Consider the following 17712-nt stretch of genomic DNA (forward strand, 5'->3'; position numbering starts at 1 on the left):
GCGGCGGTTGGGGCTTGCGGTGCCGAGCAGCGGGCGGGGCTCTGGGCCTGCCGGGCCCCGGCGGTGCACAGCCCTCCCCCGCTCCCAACGCAGGCACTCGGCCGCTGCCGCGTACCGCCGGTGACAGCAGCGGCTCAGCCCTCGGCCCCCGCCGGGGGAGAGATAACCTTTGGTCTCGTTGCAGCAGCTGGGAAGGAGGGAGAGGTGCTCTCTCTCAGGGGATTTTTTGACATACCGTGAACAAGTAAAAGTATACCAAGATACGGCTGAGAGGGTTTGGAGCCCAGCAGCTTAAGCAACAACGGTTTGTAGAGAGAGGCCATCCTTATTGGTCCTACAGCAGACAGTCTTTCTCCTGATGAGCACAGCTCGTTACTGCCATAAGCATTTCAGCATAGGTAATATAGATGAACCGAGGACTGTTACTAATCAAAAAGAAAACCTTAATTACCCAGAAGTAAAATGAAATACTCTGTTTCCCCCCAAACTACAGGAAATATTTATGTTTCACTCAACAACAAAAGCAGAACAGCCCAAAATTTGAAGTTCCCATTGTGGTGGGGAGAAGCAATGATCCTGCAAAGCCCCGATGGTAAGGAGCATTCGTGACCACGCGGCACGGTGAGGTATGGTCATGTTTTCGGTGCTTTTCGTGGCCAGGCTGCTCACCTGGATTCCAGAGGCTCGCAGCAAGTCACACGGGAAGCAACCTCATGACTCCTGCTCACTGGCCCTCTCCCAGGAGCATCTGCCGTATCTAAACCATTCCTGACAGATGCCTGTCTAACCTGTTTTAAAACCTCTAGTGACAGACGCTTTTACACTGTTCCCCAGTCAATCTCCTCCTGCACTTTGTTGTACATACAGCTGGAGACAAGAAGCTAGATCTCCACATCTGTAGTTTCAGCCCCATGCTATTTCTCCTGTTTCTAGAGGACATCATTGGTAAAAGATTTAACCCCTGAGGAGTATATAAAAAAAAAAATGCTGCAAAGCTGGAAACGTCCATGCATCTCCTCAGTCTTCCCTAGATTAAAAAGCACTAATTCTTTTGATCTTTCCTCACAGGCCACTTCATGCATACATTTTCCCCGTTCTCCTTTGAACTCTCTCCAGCTGGTTTACATTTGTCTTGAAATCTAGTGTCCGCTACTAGGCCCCACATTCACATTGTCAGTGCTAAATCAATTGAGAAGGTTACACGATGTGCCAGAATTTACTCCTGTTTCTACATGCCCCAAACATTTGCTGTTTTTTTTTGCAAGTGTCACATTGTTGATGCCCCTGCAGCTCATGATCTGTTCCACCTCAGAGGCTTTTTCAAATCACTGCTGCCTAGCCAGTCTTTTCCCATCTCAGATTTGTACTGAAGATTAATGTCCTTTCTGAATACATTCTAAACATCTCCTCTTCAAGGCAGCAGGAGATCCTCACCTCTAAGCATCAGCATCAACTCCTTGAGTAGTGCTGATGCAGTTGTTTGTAGGCCTACACTATCAGCTGTATCAGTGAAACAACTCAGTCTAACAGAAAACAAAGAGTGGGGGAGGGAAGGACAAAGACTGGTTTTGTGTTCTTTTTTAATCCAGATCATTTTGTTGATCTGATTTAGAGAGCAACCCTGTAAAACCAGTTTCTTGTGTTTGAGGTCACTGAACATCTCTTTAGTCAGGCTGGTCTCTTACTACCTTCCTGTCCATCCTACACACTGGGATAATTTCCAGCTGGGCTCATAATACCGTTGAGCTCCTCTGAGCTACTTTTCTCTTACGCTCAATTTTTCTCTTCTGCCACCAATTCTCAAAGCAAAGTTTGTTTTTTTCGAGGCCACTGTCTTTGGTCTTCCACTCTCCTTTCTCCTTTGCAAAATCTTTGAAAAAACATTGCAACAATAAGCAATAGATATTTTTTTCCCCAATCTGAAGTTACCAAAAATGTTATTTCTTCAGTCTTTGCATTAACATTTAAAATTGTTCAGTGACAGGAGACTGTAAGGAGCCTGCAAATTGCAGAGGGATTCTGACATAGCTTGCAGGGCTGGCTGGGATCCTCAGCCTGCTTGCTTCATCCCTTTGCTGCAGAAGCTTGCCTCTCTTGCCTTCTCTCCCTCTTCCATATTATCCCCTTTTCACATCTAATCCCCTGTCACTCTCAGAAAACAAGGCAATGTATAAACCTATGACTCTGACTCAACCATTTGTAAAGAATAAGAAGCTTCCTCAGGCCATATGTAGTTGATAAGACCTGCATTGTGGTGTTAGGCAGTGGCTTGGCAAGCACAAGCTTGTATGCGGTGCTGAAAACCCTGCCTCCTCTCAGTGACTGAAACTTTACACCAAATTGGGCAGAGTTACCCTGTTTATCAATCCACAACTCTCAAGTTTTCATCTACTCTTTCAGTGTCAGCTATATTTCTTTAAAACACACCTGCTGGAACAAGATAATTCATGTAAATTGCAGCTTACACAAGCAAGAAATCAGGCTTTCCGAGCTGCAGAGGGACACCTGAAAACCAACTAGAGGGGCATCAAAACATGAGGCAAACCTGGGGTTTTTGCTTATGTAAAATACCATTATGGTAGCTCCAACTCATTTCTTCTCAAGAGAGACCTGTGGTTGGTAAGGGAAGAGTTCTGTTTGCAGACATCTCCAGTTTCCCTCCAGCTCACTGGGTTAAAAAAGAACAAAAATCAAAGTCTCTAAGCGAGTTTACATTGCTGCCTGTGAAACTAAGTAGACAGGTAGGTTTCAAAATAGCAAACATCAAGGCACTGCCAAGGCTCTGATTTTAAATGGAAGGCTTACAGTAGTCTTGACTACAGACAAAGGTTAACCTGTCCTACCTAGTTAGTGCCACCAACGCAGGATTGCAAAAATTATTCTGTGGGAAAGCAGTAGGATGATTTAGTTTTTCCTTGTCCAATAGGAAGACAAGAAGTGCCGGATCTGCTGCCAAGTGCGGTTCTGCAAGGGAGGTTCCCACCTGAATCAGCTTTAGAAGCTCCCCCCAAAAAGATATTACTGTTTCTTTTAAGATCTTGTTTTTCAGATTTGAAGGTGCTTATTTTTTTCCATGTGTATCTGCACACAGACACTTAAAGATTTCAGTACTTCATTTAAAGCCTCATTTAGCCAGACTGCCTCAGTCTAAAATAACTTCAATTACAAGAGGTCCCTGCCAATTTCTTTGGGACAGAGAAGCACACAAGCATATGTGCGCGCACACACATGTGCAAGCCATATCTTTTCAAATTCCCCAAATAAAAAGGGGCATACATCCCTTTGCTAGCTTCTCCTGTTCCACCTGGTGCCTCTGGCAGGATCTGAGGAATCTGTGTAAGCATTTATAAGAGCACTTGTATATCCCTTCATGTCGTACAGGAAGTGTTCTGATAAAATCCTCCTTATCAATATTTACGTATTTCGTGGACACCAATCTTTGTGGTAATTTTTTTTATACTCATTTATAACTTTAGGGTACTTTTGTTTATTAGATGTTTTTCCATGACTACTTTTTAATTACAATAATAACAGGGTAGCAGAAAGAGTGCAATATGATGTCAGTTGCACAATTCTGTATGAAGGCAATTTTTTTAAACACAACATAGCAATTATCTTGTACCCCAAAGGATGAAGTAAGATCACTGGCTTGCATCATTGCAAAAGTTACTACAGAACAGAAGAAAAACAGAGCATAAGAGTAGGCAGAGGTGTTGGGAAAGAATGTCGATTAACAATGCATGGATAATTCACTGCAGGGTATGAAGAATTATGTGGGTGAGTATATAAGGGATTTAAAAAAAAAAAAAAAAGGCAGGCATCTATGTACCTGCTACAGTTACTCAGTACTGTAAAACTGTGAGAACAAATGTTTCTGGAACAGAGCCCACAGTTCTTAGTGCCATGCTGTATCTTATCCTTAATTTGTGCAGAACATTCCTGTATAATCAAGAGGAAATACGCTCCAAAAAACCACCCCATACAGAACTTAAGAATTTGTAATAAACCAAACCATTTCGACTGGGACTAAAAAGAGCAGCTTGAAATTAAAAACTGCAGAGAATCCAACATAGAGCTGGTTGCTACATGTGGCAGTTCCATAATGCTTTATTTATTTTATTTTTATTTTATTTTAAAATTATCACCTAACCTTTTTGAAAAAAAAAAATTAAATCATAGAATCACAGAATCATTTAGGTTGGAAAAGACCCTTAAGATCATCAAGTCCAACTGTAACCTAACACTGCCAAGTCCACCACTAAACCATGTCCACGTCGGCACATCTTTTAAATACCTCCAGGGGTGGTGACTCAATTGCTTCCCTGGGCAGCCTGTTCCCATGCTTCATAACTCTTTCGGTGAAGAAACTTTTCCTAATATCCAATCTAAACCTCCCCGGCGCAACTTGAGGCCAGTCCTATTGCTTGTTACTTGGGAGAAGACACCAATACTCACCTCACTACAACCTCCTTTCAGGTAGTTGTAGAGAGCAATAAGGTCTCCCCTCAGCCTCCTTTTTTCCAGGCTAAACAACCCCAGATCCCTCAGCCGCTCCTCATAAGACTTGTGCTCCAGGCCCTTCACCAGCTTTGGTGCCCTTCTCTGGACACGCTCCAGCACCTCAATGTCTTTCCTGTATTGAGGGGCCCAAAACTGAACACAGGACTCGAGGTGCGGCCTCACCAGTGCCGAGTACAGAGGATGATCACTTCCCTAGTCCTGCCAGCCACACGATTTCTGATACAAGCCAGGATGCTATTGGCCTTCTTGGCCACCTGGGCACAATGCTGGCTCATATTCAGTCAGCCGTCGACCAACACCCCCAGGTTCTTTTCTGCCAGGCAGCTTTCCTGACAGTCTTCCCCAAGCCTGTAGCATCACATGGGGTTGTTACGACCCAAGTGCAGGACCATCTTAAAATATGTGTATACAATATTGTGTGTGTATATATATATATTCAGCCAAATAATAAATGAAAAAAAGTTATTTCCACCTATTTGGCTGATTTCTAAACTGGGGATTACAAAACAACAGATGGCAGCCTATGACACCTGGAGATCCAACCCTTTTATTTTTTTAATAAGCTGTATACACATTCCCATTCATATACAATTCTAAACTATCTCTTGAAAGAAGAAATGAAGGATCTGTTGACCCATGGAAGTACAGCAGAGGTCAAAGCTGTTGGTTGCCCCTGGAGTTCAGGCTCTTTGTTCAATATTTACTGCAGCTGTCACTTCTCACACTGAACTTGAAGCACAGGTGTGAAAAGACTGAAAAATGTACAGTTCTTTCAGTAGATGGAGACCAAACAAGAAATTGTAGGGGAAAAGCACAGTTTTCTGATGACACTAAATAATAATCAATGTTGCATTAGAACACTGTATAATAAAAGTGGCCACACAGTAAATTAAGACATAAAGAGTTAAATGCCAGAGTGCTCTTGCTGGGTACTGCAGGGCTCTGCCCTGTGGGAGTTTTCATGGAAAATGGGAGACATTTCTTTGAGCCTGATTATTTAGAGTTAGCATAAGTAGGCCGCAGTTAGCATGAGTGGGCCGGAGTACGTGACAGCTGCAGTATAAACGGACTTTGAACCACCAGAAAAACAATGGACATGAGGAACTTGGACAGTGGAGCAATTAACAAACAAGATAACAGAACTGCAGAGGCAAGAAGGAGCTGCAAGAGCTTTAACACAATTAAGAAAGCTGTCATTTCGGCTTACAGCATTTAGCTGCGGGATGGGGACTTAGGAGTTGGTTTGTATCTTTGTTAAAAATCGGGGTTTCTTTTATTCTTGTATATTTTATTAGGTATAATGTTGCTTTTACTGTGTTTAATTAATTGTGTTCATAGATCTTGCAGGTCACCTTGACCAACATAACAGGTCAAGATTCTCGGTGCATTGCAACCGCATCACAAAACCCATGAACCAGTAGACAGGATGGCTATGACTCGTGCAGCGCACCTGGCCAGCGAGCGCATGCGTCATAGGCTCCCCATGTTGCAACCAAGGCGGATTTTGGCACCCGCTGGCCACATGTGCTGAAATCCATTCTTCTGCAAATGTATAAATACTGGGATTTTCCGAAGAGCATTGGGCTGGTGTACGGCAAGGCCATCGTTGCCTCCATGGGGACGCCGATGTAAAGCTGGCACCTACCGATTGCTGGGCTGAGTTTGTGGTGCAGGACGGCATGCAACATTGCAGAATTGAGCTGCTATTGATTTTCTATTGCTAGCACATGGTCGCGGTTGTGAAGATTTAGATGGAATGTGTTGTATGAATTTATCTGATCACTCTGAATCGATCCATAAAGCTATACAAATAATGAAGGACCAAGTTCAAAACCTGCAGGTTAGTGATGGTTTGGGATGGTTAGACAGGCTGTTTACCCATTGGGGAATTGTGGGACGGATAAGAGATCTGTTAAAAATGTTGGGAATTGCTTTGTTAGTATTGGTAGTCTTGTTATTAATTATCCCTTGTATACTCAGTTGTTTAGGAAGGATGGTACAGAATGCAATGGCTAAAGTCTGGATTGTTCAAAAACAAAAAGAGGGATTTGTGGGATACTTGGAAAGTAATGGGCACATAGTGAACAACCCAGACTCGATAGAATTGATCAATTTGTGAGCCAAGGATGTTTTGTAGGCAGCAGGCTTCAAGGACGCTTTGCTTGTGGACACATATGTAGCTAACGGTAGTAAGAGCATTCCAGATGCCTTTAGAAGGCCTTGAACAGAATAAACAAGAAGACAAAAAAAGAAAGATGCCAATTAGAAGAACACAGGTGTGCATTCCACGATAAAGGGAACTTGGCACAAAGAACCTCAATTCCACAGCTTATCTTGACCAATTAGACTGAGACAAGTTTCGCATGTTTTAGTTAATACAACCAATTATGCCTTATGTTTATGCGCTTGTACAGTGTTGTTATAACCAATCATTAGGTGTAACTAGGCGCGTGGACAGCTCATGCTAACCAATCTCTAATTTGCTTATGCGTGAACAGTAACTAGAATGAACATATAAACCGAGCTATCTTGGCAATAAAGTGGCATCTGCTTGAGCATATTGATTGTGTGCAGTGTCCGTGACTTCCGCGTCAACACTGCCCTACCTCACAGCTCAGTAGTCATTTTGATGCCAACAGTTAAAGATGTGAAACTTTCTCCCATAGTTGCAGAGAGATAATTTAAAGGCGGCTAAGAAATTAAAAGTGAAAGGATTCAGAAAATGCAAACTAATGCATACTGGAGAAGTTAAAATCTAGAATACAGTTATGCTAAAAGAAACAGGGATAAGTGTTTTGTCCAGTGGATGGCAAATGTGGAAGATATTAGCAATGTGGAAGCATCAGATTGCATAGCAAGAAATAAAAATCTGTCTCCTTTTGGAAGTGTCATTTAAAACATTGCATTCTGGTTCAGCCACTTCACTACAATGAATAGACTGACAAATTGCAGGCAGTTCTAAGAAAATAATCCAGGAAATAATGGAGTAGGAATGGAGGCACCTTCCAGGAAAAATTCAGAGTTCAACTTATATATTATTAAGCTAAAAATAGCTACAGAGGCACAATAACGCTTTGCAAATATCTGAGGATGTAACTTCTAGGGATGGAGGGTGAAAGACTTGGAATACAAAAAGAGGTCCGCACCTGAGCAGGTGTGGCTGACAGAGTGACCAGCACAAGCCATTCCTCACAGCAAGGGAGGTGTCAATAGGAGAATGAGACCAGTGATTTGATGAGTGCCAATGGACAGGACATCTGAAACTGAGCATGTAAGTAGGTGGGACAAAGGACCAGAATGCTAACTGTGAGGAAGCCATATAATGCAGCAAGAGTAAGCAGATGGCTAGGTAGAGCCTGTTCTTTACTGTCTGCAGTCTTCAGTATTAGACTGAACTGTAAAATTCTCTAGCCACCTTTCCCTCAATTATGTTGTGAATGTAACAACAGAGTCTAATATTTCTTAAAATATTGCTTGTGTCTTATTTAAACAGGGTCATTATAAAGAGAAAAGATCTGTATGCTCTAATTAGCTAAAACTGCTTGCAGGCAAAAACCTACAGTTCCTCAGTGTTATTCTCTGTACTCTACCGACTTCAGTTGCCTACAGAACTTCTTGGGGGCCAAGCCTTGACTGGCCCCACACCCAGGTGCCTCTGTTCAGTGCATTTGAATGTTCTGTTAGTGTTCATGCAGAGTATCCACAAGTACTTTTCTTCTTTCAGGTTGTATACTGTCTGTTTACACACAAAGGAATCTCAGATTATCCACTTTTAACACATTGGCAAAACCATAACCACTCATTTTTGTCACATTTATAAAGCACAGCTGAACTACACAGTTATTACTGTTCTCAAAAGCCTTGTAGCTGTCTTTGAATTGATAATATATTACATCTTTTGCCCTCCGAAGACTTCTTTTTCCCAGTACTATCTTGAACACCTCCTGTGTGAGGCCATCTCTCCACTGCGCCTCTTTCCTTTACATTAAGGGTTAGGAAGGATGGGCCTTCACAAAACTCTGATCTTCATCCCAGAAACTATAGCAGCTCAGTGCAAAACTCTGTCTCTCTCTCATTCTGCAAGCAGAGCACATAGCTATTCCATCTAACCCTATAGCAATTTTAACACCTTTGTGTCATCATAACTTCCCTTGAAGCCACCCTCTCTCACTAATGCTACGTCCTCATGAACTGTCAGACACTGAAGGGAAGGGAATTCCTGGTAAGGGGAGAAGAAATGGTGCAGCAGTGGAGCGTTTCTCCCTCTTGCTCCTGTGAAAGAAAGTGGGAGAAGCGAGCACACCATTTAGCTTTGTGCAGCTGGTCATGCTCTGTGTGGATGTTTTGTGTAGGAGAATTGTTGCAGTGTTTTGAGGGTGAGAGCAGAATGCCAAATGTCCTGTGCTCTCAGCCACCATACCCTGCAGAGGTATTTCTAAGATGAAATATGGGTGAGAAGCAACACTTCAGAGCTGCTGCTTCTGTGTCTCCCATGTAGCTACTATTCAATAGCCCCTAACTGAGCTTCTCACAAGACAGCTGCAATTGAATTTAGATCTGTCTGTAATATGGACAAAGGCAAGATGTCTTCCATATTCCTCATAGGAAAGATCCTAAGAGATCTCTAGTGTCTGTGATGTGGGAATGGGGCACATTTTCCAAAATCTGCTGCTCACAAATATGTCTCATCAAGCAGGTTTTCTGAGAATTGCCACAGGAATGATCAACTATATCCTTTTTTTCATTCTGTAGAAAGCAGAAGTTTAGCTTTCAGTCCACTGTCTTGCCTCAGGACTGAGTTTAGAGCTGAGCAGTCAGCACATGCAGCATTTACTGTGATGATGGAAAGAACAAAAACACAGAATGTAATGCAGAGACAGCAAATTCCCCTCATTTTATAGAGCTGGCCTGCTCAGCAGTGTGCAGGGCCAGTAACTGAACTTTGAGAAATACTAAAGAACCAAATGGTCCTACCACGTGGGGAATATATCTGCAGTGCAGCACGTTTTGCCGTGTTCTTGACATGCCTCTAACACCCCAGGTGACTCTTTGCAACGCCTGTGTAGAGCCCTGCATCAGTTTGTGTCAGGACAGAGCCTCACTTACCATCACAGAGACAATTCTCTCCCACTTTTCTGAATTTCTGGGATAGCATCAAGGTGTCTAACCTGGACTGAGAATCAGTTGTTTAAGGCTTTAATTTAGTAACACCATCTTATTTGTCACCTACCAAAGCTTGCTCAACTCATATGAAATAATGAATTGACCTTATTAACCATTTTCATTATGTCACTGAACATGTGCAGCATGATAAGGGTAAAAGGCCCCGATCTGATCTTCTTTGACCTCCTCCTATAGCACCTCCTCTTTGGCAGAGTGCCTAAGACTGTCCTAAGTAGTTTGGATGATTTTTCTAACTCATACTAGTATTTTAGTGTTCGCCAGGAAAAAGGCTCCCAAGGTGTGGCACACAAACTTTTCTATGAGTGTTTTTTAAAGGAAAGATCAGCTTATGTGGCAGTAGTAGCGGATTCCAAGTCTGCTGTGTGCTGACTCTTGGCTGAACAAGAACAAATACCTCCATGTGAATAGTGACTGCATGATATGGGGACAACTGCCTGATGTCAGATAACTACCTGATCACAAGGATAGTACATTTATAAAGGCCTTTACTCATTAGTCACTTCCTCAACATTAGATAAACACTTTCACAACAGCAATTACAGCTAGTCAACAGAACCTCACTGCTGTACATAGTGCTTTCAACTGCTCCTCTCAAAATACCTCCAGCAGCAGCCCAGGGGTTGCCTGAACCTGCACTTGCAGCTCAGGATGGTGGAGCAAGGAAATATGAGGGAAAAGAGTCAGATAAAGCACAGGGTATTGGTGAAACCTGATGTGCTTTAGGTAGGTGAGTGGTTTAGGTTGGGGACATGCAGTAGATGGGATATGAGTGAGGTGTGTTACTCAGATGGGAAAGTAGAGCATCTGAGGTAAGATACCCCAGTTTGTAGGAGGAGCGGGATGTGCAGCAGAAGGATGTCAGTACATGCATCAGAGGATCTAATGAAGGGGAAGGAATGCACTGGGAGTAGAGAGGCAGGCAGGAGGGGAAACAAACCTCTTCTGACCCATTTTTATGGTCTGGAAAAAAGTGTTCTGGTAATATCTACCAATGCTGACAAACACGTTAAAGTTTGAGACCTCCCTGCCCCAGTTCACTATTGATTTGCAAATTATCTGCAAATGAAAGCTCAGTGTACTTTTCATAATGCAGGCTGTGTAGTTGTCCACACAGAAACTTTAAGTTAATCAACGGGAGAGATTTACCGACAAAACACAAGGCAAATAACGGTGAAGTATAGTAGTGCCTTGCTAGGCTCAGAAACTGTGTCTGAGCTCCCTCTAGTGAGTTGTGTCAGTTTTCCACGCTCAAAGATCACTACCAGCTGCCATGTACCTGTTGATTGAATAGCTAAATTAATTTTAAAACAAATAAACAGGCAAAGGATCTTTGTACCTGTCCTGTAACCGTTCACATCAATTCTGCTTCTGAAAGCTAAGTTCTTCTTTTCAGAAGTTTCCAGAAAAGTAAAAAAGAACAAATGCAGTTTTAATGGTGTTAGAGAAAAATTGAAACTAGACTGTTTCCAAAGCACTTGAAAAAAAAAAAAAGGCAGGAGGCTTGTATAGCTTCCTACTGCTGGTAACATAAATGTTTTCCAAAACACAGAAGGGAGTGTGGTAGACAGCTTTTGTCATCATCAATGCAAAACAACTGTCAGAAATAAGGCTGGCATATAGATCAGTTTACTTGATCTATGGAATAAGCAGATGGGTGAATCAGTAACTTTTTTAAAAATTCAGACTGCTCAATTTTCTACATGACATATGAACTCTAAAACATGGCCACTTGTGCTGGTTTTGGCTGAGATAGAGTTAATTTTCTTCACAGTATCTAGCATGGGGCTATGTTTTGGATTTGTGCTGGTAACAGTGTTGGTAACACAGGGCTGTTTTTGTTATTGCTGAGCAGTGCTCACACAGAGCCAAGGCCTTTTCTGCTTCTCACCCCACCCCACCAGCGAGTCGGCTGGGGGTGCACAAGAAGATGGGAGGGGACACAGCTGGGACAGCTGACCCCAACTGACCCAAGGGATGTTCCAGACCATAGCACGTCATGCTCAGCATATAAGCTGAGGGAAGAAGAAAGAAGAGGGTGATGCTCCGAGTGGTGGTATTTGTCTTCCCAAGTTACCGTTAGGCGTGATGGAGCCCTGCTTTCCTGGAGATGGCTGAACACCTGCCTGCCCATGGGAAGTGGTGAATGAATTCTTTGTTCTGCTTTGCTTGTGCGTGCAGCTTTTGCCTTACCTATTAAACTGTCTTTATCTTAGCCAACAAGTTTTCTCACTTTTACCCTTCTGATTTTCTCCCCCATCCCACCCAGGGGGAATGAGCAAGAGGCTCTGGTGCCTAGTTGTCAGCTGGGGTTAGACCACGACACCACTGTAAGCCTAAAAAGGAGATTGTATAATTCATTTAAGTGTCAGGATTTGGCGTCCTCCCCCAATAACATCTTCTTTGCAAACCTTAAAAAATGTCTAAAATTGTTCAATTTTTAAAGTCAAAGTTTTTAAAAACTAAAATAGATGTACAAAAAAATTCTCATGGAACATGCAGCTTGAGACATGTATGTTCATCCTGATGGCATTTCTTGCCTGCCAGTTTAATGATTTCCTCCTGGAATGAGGAACAGAAGGGACATTCTGTATGCAATGAGCTTAAGCTACAGAGGCCACGAAGTGTTGCCCTAGCTCCTTCATACAGGCACGCACATGTACCTATGTTTTTCCCCACAGTGGGAAGAAAAAAGGAATATTGTTTTTATTAAAACAACACTCAGCTATCTTGTGGTCAGCCTAAGTGTGTCCTCCAGCTCTTCTGGTGATTTGCTGTGAGTTTACTTCACCTGTCTCTGTAGCATATGGGACTCCTTGTCTTGGTTGCAACCTCTTGTCTAGTCACTACTGCTACAGCAAGCTGTGGCCATCAGCATTACTGTTTCCTGCTACTGCTGTTCTCTGGCTTGTTATCATTTCTGCTGTGCTCATGGGACTGCATTTTATTGCATTGTTCAGCCACAACCACAAATTAACTTCTCTTCCTATATTCATCCTTTTTCAAGATTCTTGTGCCACCACCCCCCCCCCCACCATCTCCTAGACAAATGGCACTAAACCTTTTACAGCCCTACCCCCTTTTGGGTACAGCAGAGTAGTTCCCTCATGGTTCCTGTCCTCACACTGCCGTGCCTCACTGAGAACTCATTTCTGGAGTTCTGAAATCCAGGTACAGGTTTAGGAGTGGTCATGATGGCAGCCATAAAGTTAATCAGAGCAGGGTGAAAAGTTGTTATCCCATCAGCCAAGGATGAGTGAAAGCTGTAGAGGAAGTTAGTTTACCTAAATGAGGAAGAGAATGAAGAACTGGACCTTTGCATTTAACATCACCGAGCAGCAACATTTCCTTGCCCAGCACATCAGGCTCGTCGTAGGCTCACCAACAGGAGATTTGGTCACTTGTTTTTACAAAAGGTGTCAGAAGGAGAGGAAGCACCCATAGGCTGTGGTAGTAGAAACCACTGCACTGTCTTTCCTCTTCCCAGGCTAGTTCACAATTTGATCATCCACTAAGCATTTGAATGGAATTTTTCAAAGCAGTTGCTCTACCCTGTCCTACAAATCCAGTGGTAATTGAGGCTTCCAAGGAGAGTAACAGCCCCACTGACATCTGTGCTCAGTCACCAGCTCTACATGCTGCCTACAATATGCAAAAGTTTCTAGGTTTGGTTTTAGCTGAAATGACTAATGCTGAATGCACTGTGATTACATAACAAGAAATATGGCATGAGGAATGAAAGGTACCTTACAAGTAATTTGGAGCACCGTGGTCAGATTCCATATCAGAGGAAGCATATAATGCTGAGACCATCTGGCCTGCAGCTATGAAAACACAAGAGAGGCATAAAACCAAGTTATGGCAGCATGCCAGGGCCTCATTAAAAACCGACACATCACTAAAACAAAGTAAGTGCTGATGTAGCACCACCAAAGGCTCTTTAACGGGCCTGGAGACAGAGTGCCCTTACATTTCATTATATACCTGACAGCAATACCTGCCCCTGCAGAAGAAAGGTTATTTCTAATGATCACTCTCTTATGTCTTATAATGGTTCCATACCCATGGTAAATATTAAGAGCTCTGATTGTCCTTCTTGCCCTTTAAATTTTTTATAAAACACACTGAAATTTGACTTTTTATGAAAAATGACCAATCTTCTTTGTAGGAATAAATAACAAGATCCAGCAGGTGAAGCTGAACCTGAAACTAGGACATTTTAGCTTAAAAATAACTCATTAGGATTTAGGCATGTAAGTCACCTGAAAACAGGCCAGAGATGCTCATCAGAATTACCAGTTAAAAATAAGTGCTACACCTGCACGTCCGGTTCAGAGAACATTACAAATAACCAAATAACTCCCAAGCATTAATGACGCAAATTGACAATCACATGGTTGTGCACTGAAATCGGCTGGAGCAGAGAAATCACCAAGCATCGCTTAGATCTGAGGAACAGACTTGTGCTGTTATCAGCTACTACAGCCACGCGATGTGGACTTACTTTCCTCTCATTAACACTTCAATCCTTTCCTGTATTTGTATGTGACCAGTTTGTAACATACACAGACAGAAACAAAGAATATCATTACTTCAGGCAATTTTGTTTCAGCTGCAGCCATCGGTCTGCATCACTGAATACAAGACATCTCTTCTTGCTTGCATGGCCCCCCCTGTGTCATTGTCCTGGGGGACGTGGTCTCTGGCACCCACACACTGAGCCCAGCTGCTGCAGAGGCAGCTCCTGGCACCACTCGCTTGTGCCGCCTCTGGGTTCTGCGGATGTATTCTGCTGACGTTGGTGTGTGGACTGCACATATGTCCTCTGTCCTATTTAGGATAGCTTTCCGTCTTTAGGGTCAGGTCTGCAGAGCTGTTGTTATTTCTTTTCTGTAAGTAGGGAGGGAATAGTGTCCTGGTTTCAGCTGGGATAGAGTTAATTTTCATTCTAGTAGCTGGTATAGTGCTGTGTTTTGGGTTCAGTATGAGAAGAATGTTGATAACACACTGATGTTTTCAGTTGTTGCTAAGTAATGTTTAGACTAAGTCAAGAATTTTTCAGCTTCTCATGCCCAGCCAGCAAGAAGGCTGGAGGGGCACAAGAAGTTGGGAGGGGACACAGCCAGGAGAGCTGACCCAAACTGGCCAAAGGGGTATTCCATACCATGTGACATCATGCCCAGTATATAAACTGGGGGGAGTTGGCTGGGGGGGTGAACCACTGCTCAGGAACTAACTGGGCATCAGTCAGCAAGTGGTGAGCAATTGCATTGTGCATCACTTGTTTTGTATATTCCAATTCTTTTTTTATTACTATTGTCATTTTATTATTGTTATTATCATTATTATTGTCTTCCTTTATGTTATATTAAACTGTTCTTATCTCAACCCAGAAGTTTTACTTTTTTTTCCCCAATTCTCTCCCCCATCCCACTGGGTGGGGGGAAAGTGAGTGAGTGGCTGCGTGGTGCTTAGTTGCTGGCTGGGATTAAACCACAACAAACAGGAAAAATCCGAAGAAGGGCAAAGTGTGTAAAAGGTTCTATTTTTGAAGCAGCAGTCTGGAAAGTGCTTGCTGCACAGAGGTCAACATTTGTTTTGAAATAAAAATCTGGATGCTTTTTTGGTTTTGAGGTGTCTGCTTAAAACCAAGTGTTAGCGTTTAAGTCCTTATCAGCGTTCTCAGAGACTACAGTTAACTTTCTTTTTGTAGGAGTTCTCAATACTCTCAGCTCTCAAACCATCAGCCCACATACATGCCCCATTTTCTCTCTCTTGAAGGGACAGCAGAGAAGAGGGAAGGAATGAAAGTGAAAATAAAAACTTCTGCCAAAGGTAAGACTGAAGAAGTACACACAAGTAGACTAAACACAATGAGAAAGCACTGTTATATCTGGCCTCCTGCTTAAATAAGCTCTTCCCTCTGTCTTCCTCCAGTTCTTGGAAGCCATCGAGCTGTGCCCAGAGCTCACTTCCTCTGTCTCTGTCCTCAACTTGTGTCCTCTTCTGTTTCCTCTTCGCATTCTCTCTGGTGCATCTGAAAGTGCGCCAGTTGCAGAGAGAACATGGACCATATCACCTCACACAGTTACCCACACTTTACTGCTTGATAAGGAGGGAGAGGACATCTCCTCAGTTTGCTGTGGCAACATACTACCAAGAATTCATTTTGATTCTGCACAAGTGTCTTTCAAAAATTGGAAGCACAAATTTTTTGCTTGCAAATAACTAAAAAGTCCTCCTGTGTGCATGGCATTTATCTTCCTCAGATAACACTTGGAGGATCTCCCAAGGACTTTGGGGTTAGGGTTTGATGCAAGACAACTTAATAACCTCTTAATCTTTGCAATATCTCTTTTGCTGGTTAAGTGATTGATTTAACACTATTTTATGGATATAAACAAGTAATATCTGTGTACACTGTAATGGACAATAAATACTGACCCTGAAATATTCAAATACAATGAATAGGTAGTAAAAACAAACAAACAAATCTAGTGAAGATGAGGCTTTTTATATTTAACTTGTAGTTTCTGAGTCTTCAAGCTTCTTAAAATATTTGTTTCTCCATAGCCACAAGGGACAGAAATTTTTATATTAAAAAATTCAGACTCTAGTAAGAATATACACCCATTAGTCAAGACTAGAAAAATACTGTGGGACTTGGGATAAAACATGAAGAGTTGGAAACACAACACACACAGGAGGCCTTCAGCTCTGATTATCAGTCTCCTAGAAGCAACTGATTGCATAAAATGTCTGAAACCTCAACTAACATATTGTGTAATCGCTTAGCAGCAGATAAGGATTCTGGACTGGAAAAAGGATATCCCTAAATGACCCTTACAAATAAGGCCTACGAGGAGTTCCTCTCTCATTCAAATCCAAAAGCCATAGTTGCAGTTGTTTTCTGTTTTATTCCCTCCCATTCCCCCAGGCCCTTTTGCTTTCTCCCAGGCTGAGCTAGCTTCACTATTAAATACAGCTGCCTCTCTCCCACACTCACATAGTTCCCTATGGCAGCCAAGCAGAATGCCAAAGGACTCTGGTGGGTATGGATGGCACAAAGGTCTCCATGGCCTGTTTGTTTCTAAATACATGCTTAGAAGGGGAAACAGCAGAAACATTTATAGTGAACATGTTATTACAGACTTCATCATTAATCACTGAGCAGCTCCAGGAATGCTGCTCTGCAGATCTTGCCACCCTGGAAACCTCCCAGAGGCACTTTCGGAATTTGTCCAAGATTCCACCAAACTTCTGGCCAATGAGCAATACCTTGGACCTGCATCCAAATCTCAAGTGTAGTCAAAAAAAGCTGAACTTAGCTTAAGTCCACCGGAATTTATAACTAGTAACAGTTTAGTTTTCCTTACCTACACCACAGGTTTATGCTGGCTCAGCTGTCCAGGAAATTAGTCACGCATTGATGGAACCAGGGCAAATTCCCATTATAGGTGGAACCAAAAAAGTCATAGCCATCACCCTCAGAGCTGCAACCTCTTGTCCAAGGTCAGTTGGATCCAGCTCCTCCCCAAAACCTGTTAGGACTTGGACAAATTGCCAAGAAGCTTTGAGAGAACTGATTGCTCCTCCCAGGACTGCCAAAGTGTGAGCGAGCAAGCAAGAATCAGTCACCTAGAGGGGATGGCAGGGCAGGCAGGGAGCTAGCAAGAATCACTCAGTTAACCTGCTTTTCTGTCTTCCACTTTTTAAAAGGGACACTCATTCTGCGCAGTGTAGCAGAACCAATTACACAACATAGGTTTCAAACCTCTAATTACAGTGGATGCTTCTGCCTCAATATTGCTGGAGGGAAACAGTCATGCAGTGAAGCCACGGTATCTGTGACAACAACATCATGTGCCATGCTGATCAAATAATAGTTCATGGCTAAATTTTAGTGTCACCCTTCCTGGTGATAATTATACCTTACAATTAAAAAAGAATCATCATGAAGGCTGTGTACAAAAAAAATGTTTTCATATAAAACAAGGAACTCAATAAGCA

At 42.7% G+C, this 17712-nt stretch overlaps 1 long non-coding RNA gene across 1 annotated transcript; it reads left to right on the top strand.

The window, feature by feature from the left end:
* The first annotated feature begins 68 nt into the window (after nucleotides 1-68).
* LOC128150348 (uncharacterized) lies at nucleotides 69-16130 on the top strand. The gene is made up of 3 exons (XR_008238033.1): nucleotides 69-398; nucleotides 494-626; nucleotides 15484-16130. It is a non-coding gene; the product is annotated as an uncharacterized LOC128150348 (long non-coding RNA).
* Nucleotides 16131-17712: the final 1582 nt, after the last annotated feature.

Source organism: Harpia harpyja, chromosome 13 (genome assembly GCF_026419915.1).
Source record: "Harpia harpyja isolate bHarHar1 chromosome 13, bHarHar1 primary haplotype, whole genome shotgun sequence".
In the NCBI taxonomy this organism is placed as follows: Eukaryota; Metazoa; Chordata; class Aves; order Accipitriformes; family Accipitridae; genus Harpia; species Harpia harpyja.